The following is a 12171-nucleotide window of genomic DNA, read 5'->3' as shown; positions in this document are numbered from 1 at the left end:
TTGTACTGACCCCTACTTGTATTTGTTTTCTTTGTTATTTGTGGAGTGCAGCAAAACTACCGTCGTCTTCAACTCAACCGCAACTCTAGCCAGTCTTCATTACACCGGATTTCAGGGTGAGCTAATGCTTCTAGCTTGGACTGGATCTTCTTCCTCATGTCTTGATGCCTTGAAGTTCCGGCATGGACTAGCTTTTGTTTATTTTAGCTTCTTAGAATACTCTTAGTTTAGTAATTTGATCATAGATGTTCTTGTGGTGATGACTTCAAGATTTTGGGGAATAATAGATGTTGAATTTTAGAAGTTATTGAATTGGTTTTTATTAATGAGTTTAAGTCTTACGCATTACTTCTGTTGATATTATATTGAAATGTTAGGGTTTAGATTGGTTGGTTCGCTCACATAGGAGGGTAAGTGTGGGTGCCAGTCGCGGCTCCATTTTGGGTCGTGACATATACGATAGTCACAACATCCCATAAAGTCATATATTGCATTTAAGGCACATTTAGCATCAGCATTAACTACTTTTCTTTTATACTAAGCTCACCCATCATTCACAGTTAGTCCTTTTACTTTAACTCCTTAACTTCCCATGTAACCTTCTAGTGATACTTGGTGCAATGTATAGATAATGTCCCATTACAGTATTCAAATTCAAGCATCACCTTAATTCCACAAGGTAATCATACATAAAACCTTGATTAATCATAAAACATATATACATATTCATAGAGGATTATCATATCATGACAAAAAAAAATTCACATATAACTCAATATAATTCATGAACCTGACATAACACTTATTCTAAGACATCATTAAGTCAACTGTACCAAAAACAATATAAGAGACATTATTTAACATTACATACTTGGACTTCTCTTCATAAGACATTATAAGACCTTACTCATAATCCTAATCTAAGCTTACTAGTGCAATGTACACGTGAAGTCCCATAACCTCACACATACTAAGAAACCTATAAAAAGACTATAAGAATCATAGACTGCCTATATCATAATTACAAATATAGACACCTTCATACATGTCAAGTAAGTCTTCTTCACATAGTCAACACGACTAACATTATGCATCAGGAGTAAGACTTCATCATATCGACACTATAAGAGTCATACCATGCATATCATAACTAAGTCAATACCATAATGTCATGCATATAAGACATATACATATTCATATACCTATGGAAAATCTTCTTAGAACTTCCTTCATGAGATACTTGTGCAATGCATAGGGAAAGTACCATACCCTCACCTAAATAAAGCAACTTCCCTTAGGTTATCCTAGTTAGGACTCATTACATTACTTCCATTGTCCATTTTACATTATGGAAATCCTAGCCTTAATTGTCACATCAGGGAAGCACCCCCTAGAAGTAACATGGCGTACTTTACCTCTCAGAGGTCTTATATGAGACCATAGTTTTCATTCATCGCATTGACATAGTAAATTTAGCGGAAAATTTAAAACTTTTCATAGCACATCATATGCTAGAAACTTTACTTCTTATAGATATATAAAAACATAAGTTGTAATACATATTTAGACAATAAGTCTATTTGTGATCTTAGACTCAACATCATTAGAATACATTAGGGACACGACCCTTAAAGCATAAACATAAGTACAATATCAAAGACATTACAGTAAACCATGACATTGGAAATCCTTGGACTTAAGGATACCTTTCCTTGAGCTTGGGAATCACAAATCAAGATACTTAACCATATAGAAATCTCTTTAAGAATCCATAACCTACACTTTGTGTAAAAAGTAGAGAACAATGGTATTAGTACAAGAATGCACTAAGTATTACAACCATTCAAAAACATGCATTTAAAAGGGACATTTTCTTGAATTCATACTTCATGCCTTGTTGAGTAAAATCTTCATAAAACCTTTAAGGAATAGCATTTATATCATCACATACTTCATATAAGCATATTCAAAGGCCACACATTTTATAATATCACTAATCGAATATATTACATAATTGAGTCACTTTACAGTGAGCTCAACTCCCTTAACAGTGAACTATTTTCATTTTTTATTCATTAACCTTCCCAAGTAACCCTCTAGTGAGACTTGGTGCAATGCATCACCTTAAGGCCACAAGAAAACATACATACAATCTATTCAAGTCAACACATACCATCGTAGATGTATAGTACAACTTAGACATATTTATGCCAAGATTAAACGGATATTACAGTGAACTCCTCCTAGTCATTATGCACATATACTTATTTTATTTCACATAGAACCTTATAAGACCTAACTCATGACCCTAATCTAAGTGTACTAGTGCAATGTACATATAAGGCCCCATAATCTTACACATACTTAGTAAACCTATCATGAGACCACAATACTTTACATCTAAGTCATATATCAACATAGTAAGAGGAGACTACTTCATTTCTGTCATGTAAGACCTTCATCACATAGTCAACAAGATCAACATCATGCATAAAGACTCATATCATGCACATCTTCACAACAAGTAGACAAATACTACAATGTCATGCATAAGGAACAGATACATAGTGATAACTTCGTAAGGAGCTACTTGTGCAATCTCTAGATGGGTTTATTACTTCCACCTATCCTATGTAACCTCCCTTAAGTCATTCTATTAAGGGTCCTAGTCATTTAATTTTATTGTCCATTTTACTTTAGGGAAACTATAGCCTTAAATGACATAGACCATGTGATTCTAAGGATTCCTTTCCTTGAGCTTGAGAATCACATATCAAGCTCCTCAATCATATAGACATCCCTTAAAGCATCCATAACCTACATTTAGTGTAAAAAGTAGAGAAGAATGGTATTAGCACAAGAATGCACTAAGTATGCAACATGCAAAAACATGCATTTAAAAGGGACATTTTCTTGAAATCATACTTCATGCCTTTTTGAGTAACATTTATAAAGCCTTTAAAGAATAGCATTTATATCATTTACATACTTCATATAAGAATTTTAAAAGGTCAAACATTTCATAATATCACTTATCGAATTTATTACATAATTGAGTTACTTTAATGTGAGCTCAATTCCTTTAACAGTGAACTATTTTCTTTTTTTATTCATTAACCTTCCCAAATAATCCTCTAGTGAGTCTTGGTGCAATGCATCACCTTAAGGCCAAAACAAAACGTACATACAATCTATACAAGGCAACACATACCATCATAGAATTATAGCACAACTTAGACATATTTAACCCAAGATTAAAAGGACATTACAGTAAACTCTTAGTCATTATGCATATATACTTATTTTACTTCACATAGAACCTTATCAGACCTATCTCATATCCCCAATCTAAGTCTACTATTGCAATGTACATGTAAGGCCCCATAACCTTACACATTCTTAGTAAACCTGTGATGAGACCACAAGCCTTTACATCCAAGTCACATATCAACATAGTAAGAGGAGACCACTTCATTTATGTCATTCATATCGTGCACATTTTCATAAAAAGTAGACAAATACTACATAGTCATGCATAAGGAACACATACATAGTGACATGCATTAGAATAGCTTCCTAGAACATCCTAAGGATCTACTTGTGCAACGTCTATATGGGTTCATCACTTCCACCTATCCTAAGTAACCTCCGTTAGGTCATTTATTTAGGGTCCTAGTCATTTAATTCCATTGTCCATTTTAATTTAGGGAAACTATAGCCTTAACCGATATAGACCATGTGACGCTTAACATGGAATCCAGTGTCATAAAACTCTACACCAAAAAAGGGTGGTCTACCGGTCAAAGTAGAACCAAACATAACATAGCTTTCTAGGTGGATCCACTAGCTAGTATCCTATGGTGGCAACATAGTTATGCTACTTGGGGGTACATGTGAAAACTCTCTTGATGCCAAGAATAGGCATTCTAACACCCTTTTAGGTCATGAGGCTATCCACCCCATGATGTTTATGGTGACTTACCTTCCTACCATAGGAAGGGACACACACTCATATTCAAGTTCACTCGGTGCTAAGATACATTCCCTTTATTGAAAACCTTTATTATATTTTTACTTTATAAAACATAGGTTTAGGAGATTCATCCCCTCATATTCTTAACTCATAGGTCATAGATGGAAGTTCATCAACCTAAATCATGTAAAGAATCCCTTAACCTGAAGATAGAATATGTAAAACATCATCTAGTTTAGGATACACATGAATACACCATTCAAGGCCCCTCTCTTGACTAGGTCTTCATACATGTTTGTGTGTATACATATATGTTAGCAAACCTTTCACATAACACATTAGGACACACATATTTATACATACATATTCATACACATTGAAACAAAACTAGAGCTATCATATCAACGTACACATGTACAATGCATAGGCAAAGTCCCATGCCCTTGCCTATACTAGTACCCATATCAAGTCATCCTAGTTAAGGAAACACATATCATACTTTCATAAACATCATCTTACCATGCATAGTAGTTGACACTAGTGAATATGCGAACTACCTTTCATTTTGACACCATGACCTATACTACTTGTAACATGCATATAAAGTGAGTGTGTGTGTACATTCGCCAACATGATCACATAATGGCTATAAACAACGTATTGAGGAAGCTACCCTCTTAAACCATAATACTCTATCAAGCATAAACCACACAACACACAATAGCATAGGAGACAAGTTAACTTTATATAACACTTAAGACTCCTAACTTGTGCTATTAATGAATTCATATAGGGGTACATAGGTAAGGGATTGTTAACCATTTTATTCATCAATGGCAGCACCTATACTTTACCCTAAAATTGATATACACGTGCTCATACAATAGTCATACACCCTAGATCACAACTAGAATAGGAAAGTAGGCATAATCTTCTCATAGTATCATCATAAGCCCATCCTCATAGATTCATCAATTTTCCTTCAAGGCCATGCTAAACATATATATAATGACAATATAGTAAACACCGCCACCATAAGTGGACCATGCCACACAATGCCATACAAGGCTTCACAACTACAATACTATAAGAAAAGTAGAAGAGATAAGCATTCTTAACAATTTCTCATCCTTTGATCATCATTGATCAATACACCTTGATCATCAACAATTTATATATAGTGCAGTAGATAAATGTACTTTAATCATAAAAGAAACCATGTACAAGTCGCTACAAGAACATACTATAACATAATACAAGACATGTCACATGTACTACGAAGTAGAGAATCTTAGGTCATCAACAAACCTCCCTAGTTTAGTTATATCAATCACCATGTACCAATAATATACATTTAGGGCATTAGTCAAATAGATATAAATCAAATCAAAATCATGCTTCACCTACCCTAGAATTTGAATCATATAATGTTCTTTACAACATTCAAATTATAGACTAGAAGAACCTAGATCAATTCATGCCAAGATTCCTTTTCTTTGATCATAAAGAATTCATACCCAAAATCCATTAATATCATCAATATAATGCAGTTGATAAGGACAGTATAATCTATACGAAATCCTACTACAACTACTATCACCTTTAGATTACAGTTAACATGTTATTTAAGACATCCATGCAAAGTAGAAGAATCATAGGCTAACCAACATTGATCAACCTAAAATTATATATTTACAATTCTTCCATAATATAAAATTAATACAGTAGATACAACTGAATTCCACATTAAATCATCAAAAGACCAACGTTACAGTGAACACATAGAACCTAGATTAACTTTATTCAAATCTTTGTACATGGATAATTCATCAACGATTAACCATCAATATACATACTAGATAGTATACATAAGCATATATGCATAATTGAATCACAAATGAGATATGCATAAGATCAAGATCATAAAACCATACATAGGTTAAAATTGAGTTTGTGAAAGAACATGGGTTCATCATGTAATAGATTGAAAATCACGTCCAAATCAGTAGATAATCATCAATACGTTCATATGATGCTTTTGAAATCAATTTATGAGACAACCCATTGCTAGATTGAAGAAGAAGAAGTTGATCATATTTTTCTCTTTGAAAACTTTGAGATTTAACTCTCTATATGAAAGGATAAATAAAGATGAAGGAGCACCACACCTTTATATACATTAATATCTCTAGAACTTGATGATTCATCCATGGAAATCAAAAGCTCCAAGCTGTTTTTGAGCTTCACCAACAATGGAGGTTCTAGAGAGAATAATGTTGGAGGGAAAAGTCTAATTTAGTGAATTGTATTGGGAGTGGGTTGATCACGTTTTTAATCCCTTATATACACCCAAAAGTATCTAAACAGTCCTATTAGAATCAGTTTAGGACGTGGGTTGATTATACAATTCACCCGTTAAATAAAACAGACGCAGGCACAAGTTTACAGGCCACCATCGACGGAACTATCTACAGGCTGGTGGTTAGTCGATAGACCGTTCATTGACTTCCATCAACTGGTCCTTTCAATATTTGGCTTGATATCTGACCAAGATAAGTACCAATTTACGAGACCTCACCTACGGGCCGTTGGTTGACCAACAGGCCGTCATTTGGTCCGTCAATTGACACTACCAAGGCAGTGTATCGACCACCCTTGGGTCCTTGTTGTGGGGCCTTTTTCGGGGCCCTTTAGAATTCGTACCCAGAAGTTTCCAAATCAAATACAACCGTTTAAAATTTTTAGACCTTCCACATAAGTTTCACCAAAATCAAACACCTGCTACTCGTCCAAACATGCTAGGCCCCATCAAGACACACATTGAGCGTCTAAGGGCTATCTTTCAAACGCCTTGGACGTTCTTGGTCGTTTTACATCCAAACATCGCGAAACTCCATATAACATATTTAAACATCATTAGAAATAATTTTAATAATCAATAACCTCATGACATACAGTCTATTAACACGCATGGACACATGAGACACATAGGGAACTAGTCGTCGAACGTTTTGGTCGTCCCTTGACGTTCGACTTCCATATCACTTCAAACATTACACACTGCCTCTAAACAATAATATAATTCATTTTACGAACTTCTAATCTTAATACAAAAATGTTAGGCTCTATAACCCTTCACACAAAGAGAGGTATCTTACTTTCATAGTTAAGACATGAATATCATTCTATGAATTTAGGTGGACCCTCTTACTAGGTCCTATGGAGAAACATAGTTTATGGAACTAGGAGATGTATATTGGAACCCTCTTTATTCCCTTAGGCATTATAGTTTCCATCTTATGAAATTGGTGTACAAGCCTTCCTCATTAGGAAAGGGGAACCTTCTCATTTGGTCAAGTTCACTCAGTGCTAAGCTAAGTTCCCTTTATTGAAAAGACAGAATTAAACATTACTTTACAAAAGAAGGCTTTAGGAGAGTTAGACCCTCATATTCGTAGCTCATAGGTCATGGATGATAGAATACTTTTATCAATCTATTTCATGTGAGAAAACCTTTCGCATGGACATAGCATGTTCAAGCACCATCTATTTGAGGATACAATTGCTAACACCTTTGAAGATACCATCTATTGGATAGATCATCATACATGCATCATCTACATTCTTCATATGTGTGTGAGTACACATATGTGAGCAAATCTTTCACATAAGCACTCTTAAGTCACATATGTTCACACTTTACCTAATTCATGCATAAGTGTATAGGTGTAACTATATGAGCAATCCTTTCAAGTATAGACATTTAGACACTATGCATATTCATACATCATCATATCATATACTTGACATCATAGCCTATAGGTCATAGTCTTAACATACTTATGCATTCATATTCATGTACATGGATTACAAACCTAGGAACTATTTTATCAACGCAGACATGTGCAATGCATAAAATGGTACCATACGCTTGTCCATACTAGTACACCTATCAAGTCATCCTAGTTAAGGGATACATAACATACTTAATGGACATATACTTTACATATATATTAGTGAAGGGATACATAACATACTTCATGGACATATACTTTGCATGCATAGTGTAGACATCACTATATAAGAGAATATCCTTTCATTCGATACCACGAACCTATAGTACTTATAAGTATGCTTGAGGTATAAGTGTATGTACATTGGTAAACATCATCAGATAATTGCTATCAAAAAGACATTGAGGTATACACCCTCTTAAGACCATAATGCACATTTAAGCATATAACACACATCACATACTCGCATAGGAGACAAGACAACTTCAATATTTGCATCCAAATCTACTAACATTAGCTAATCACACATTCATATAGGGGTACATAGGTAGGGGTACTTCACCATTATTACATAATCAATGGAAGTACCTAATCTACAACTAAACCTAAAACATCATTCAATTATAGAAGACATCATGAGTACATAGGACATGCTACTATATTGATAAAACATGGCATATGCCTCACATTGTTAGATCATCATAATCACACATTAATATTACATTAATTTGCCTTCAATTCCATGACCAAAACATATATATATTGAAAAGAATTAAACACCGCCACCATAAGTGGACCATACCACAAAATGCCACACAAAGCCAATTCAACTAGCAATTCTAAAGAAAAGTAGAGGAAGTAGGCAATATTACCAATTCACCAACCTTTGATCATCATTTATCAATACTCATATTTCATAAAAAATTCAAATGTAAGGATTTAGCTAAAAGTATCATAACATAGACGAAATCATACTTTAGGATCAATCTCACATTATGCACACTGCATCATCAATCTATAAAATATGTCTATAATTTAGAGAAATGTAGGTCAACCATACCAAACATTCAAACCTTGATCCACATGGATCAATTCTATATAATTCACCATCAATTTACATAATAGGAAGTACTAATAGATAATTCAACATTCTAGATTCAGTATTCAATTAACATATAATCAAGATCACAATGCCCATATTGTGGGCTAATTTTGATAATTGGAAGGAACATGGATAAATCATCACATTGGATTAAAAATCACATTCAACACAGTTGCTAATACATAATTCATCATAACCAAGCTTTTGAAAACAATTTGAGAAAGAACCAATGGCTAGATTGAAGAACACACAATTTGATCATGAAATCTATTTGAAATCAATGGAAGAAACCCTTTAAATGGAAGGTTATCTAAATATAAAGGATCACCATACCTAATTATAGGAGAAAACCGCGAAAACTTGTTAAATAAACCATCAAAATCCCATCTATAAGTTGTTTTTGAGCTTCATCTCCAATAGATGTTTCTAGAGAGGTTTCTTTTGAGAGAGAAAGTCCAATTTTGAAGAATGAATTGGGTTTGGGGTTTTATCTTAATAACCTACTTAATATACCCATAATACATAAAATAACTGCCTAGGGTCAAGATAGGATGTGGGGTGAATTTCCCATTCACCCTTTAATGAAATAGTGCACAGGCAGCAGAATGCAGGCCACATCGACGCCCAAAAATGATGCTGAGTACTAGCAACTTTCATTTTTGTATGAGGATCAACATTTGGCATGATCTTTCCCCAAGATAAGTATGGGGATACTCCCCCCCCCCCAACGACGGGACGTAGGTAAATTGAGGAGGTGTCTTTCCTTGGACGTAGGTGGACACTGCCAAGGCAGTGTCTAGGCAATGTTTGGGGTCCTTCTTGAGAGCCTTTTACGGGGACCTTGGGAGTTGTGCCCTAATCTATAGACCCTAAATACACTCCTATACAATCTAAGGTCCTTACCTACTATTTTGATAACCAAAACACATAGGCAAAACATCAAAACATGCTTAGCACACAAAAGTATGTCCAAGGGCTAACGTTAAAATGTCTTTGATGTTCTTGGACGTTTGTCTTCCAAATCACTTCAAATAAATCAAGAATGCTGAAAAATACTTGATTAACATATTTGAAACCTTTTTAGGAACATGTGAGGCTCTAGGAACCTTAATTCATTTGAGGTCTTTACAATATCTCCCACTTGAGAACATTCGTCCTCAAATGACACTTGGGACATTTCGAAACACTTTCAAGGAATTCATTGAACCATAGAGCATCTGACAACATTCATAACATCAACACATAGATGTCAATGAAGCAACCAAAAAGTTTATTCACTCACTTTTTAATGCATCAAATACATAGGATCTTGTCATGTTCCTAGGAGGAATATCCTTCTTGTAATCATAACATGTTCTTTCCATCTCATTTCATTAAGAGTTCATTATACAACAACGTTTTAGTCACACATAGGCAAGTTCAACATCACTAAAACGAAAGCAAAAAAGGACTCATACTTCCATGCACATAAACTTGAGTCAAGTAACTCAACAAGGATCCTTATAATTTAGACATGATGTCATGAAGTCCATACTCAACCTTACCATTCTTAGCTATGTTTAAGGAGGAACGTCCTTCTCCTCAACACACTTACACGTCTCATGAGTTCATAACAAGCAATGCATAAAGGTTAATTCATTTTTAAATTAGAAATTTTCAACTTTTAACCAAAGCATTCTCATATTTTCTTCCTAATGAAGTCCACATGGTAAATCACACCACACACATCACTACCATACGAAGTCATTTCACAAATTTTCAGTTTCTAGCATGTGAATAGTCTTCATAAGAAAATATCAATATGGGAAAATCATACAATATATAGTCATACACAAGGAAACTAACTAAATATACCAACACCTCTTAAGAGTGAGCCTGCGTCAACACTTCCAATGCCTAATGTCACACATTTTTAAGAGACTTATCATTTTTCATTTACAGGGAGACTCAATTTCTCATTGATGGCCTAAAGAACCACACATGACAAGTGACATCATATATGCTTCATAGCTTTTATCATTATTTAAATGCACAACTAATATATCAAGATACACAATCAACTTGATAAAACATTAATTTTATCAAAAATCCATTTTCATGCAATTTTAGAATCAATTTTATCCAAACCTTCAAACCTTGGTCCACATGGAACAATTTTATATAATTCACCATCAATTTACATAATAGGCAGTACTAATAGATAATTCAACATACTAGATTCCTTATTCAATAAACATAGAATCAAGATCCCAATGCCCATATTGTAGGCTAATTTTGAGAATTGGAAGGAACATGGGTTAATCATCACATTGGATTAAAAATCCCATTCAAAACAGTAGCTAATACATAATTCATAATAACCAAGCTTTTGAAAACAATTTGAGAAAGAACACATGGATAGATTGAAGAACACACAATTTGATCATGAAATCTATTTGAAATCATTGGAAGAAACCCCTTAAATGGAAGGTTATTTAAAGATCAAGGATCACCAAATCTCATTATAGAAGAAAACCGTGAATACTTGGTAATGAAACCATCAAAATCCCATCTACAAGTTGTTTTTGAGATTCATCTTCAATAGAGGATTCTTGAGAGGTTTTTTTTGAGAGGGAAAGTCCAATTTTGAAAAATGAATTGGGTTTGGGGTTTTTATCTTAATAACACACTTAATATACCCAAAAACATAAAATAATCTCCTAGGGTCAGGTTAGGACGTGGGGTGAATTTCCCATTCACCCCTTAATGAAACAGTGCGAAGGCAGCAGAATGCAGGCTGCATCGATGCCCAAAAATTACGCCGAGTAGACCCATCGACGGGCAATACTACTAACTTTCATTTGGGTATGAGGATCATCATTTGGCTTGAGCTTTCCCCAAGATAAGTATGGGTCTACGCGCCCCCAACGACAGGACGTAAGTAGACTGAGGGGGTGTCATTTCTTGGACGTTGGTGGACATTGCCAATAAAGTGTCTATGCATTGTTCGGGGTCTTTCTTGAGATCCTTTTACGGGGGACTTGGGGAGTTGTGCCTTAACGTCTCCACCCTAAATACACTCCTATACAATCTTGGGTCCTTCCCTACTATTTTGAGCACAAAAACACATAGGCAACACATCGAAACATACTATGCACACACAAGTACGTCCAAGGGCTAACTTTCAAACATATTTGATGTTCTTGGACGTTTGACTTCCAAATCACTTCAAATAAATCAAGAATGCTTAAAAACACTTCATTAAAATATTTGAAACCTTTTTAGGAACATGTGAGGCTCTAGGAACCTTAATTCATTTGAGG

This window comes from Solanum pennellii, chromosome 3, assembly GCF_001406875.1.
Source record: "Solanum pennellii chromosome 3, SPENNV200".
NCBI lineage: Eukaryota > Viridiplantae > Streptophyta > Magnoliopsida > Solanales > Solanaceae > Solanum > Solanum pennellii.
This window is presented reverse-complemented; position numbering follows the sequence as displayed.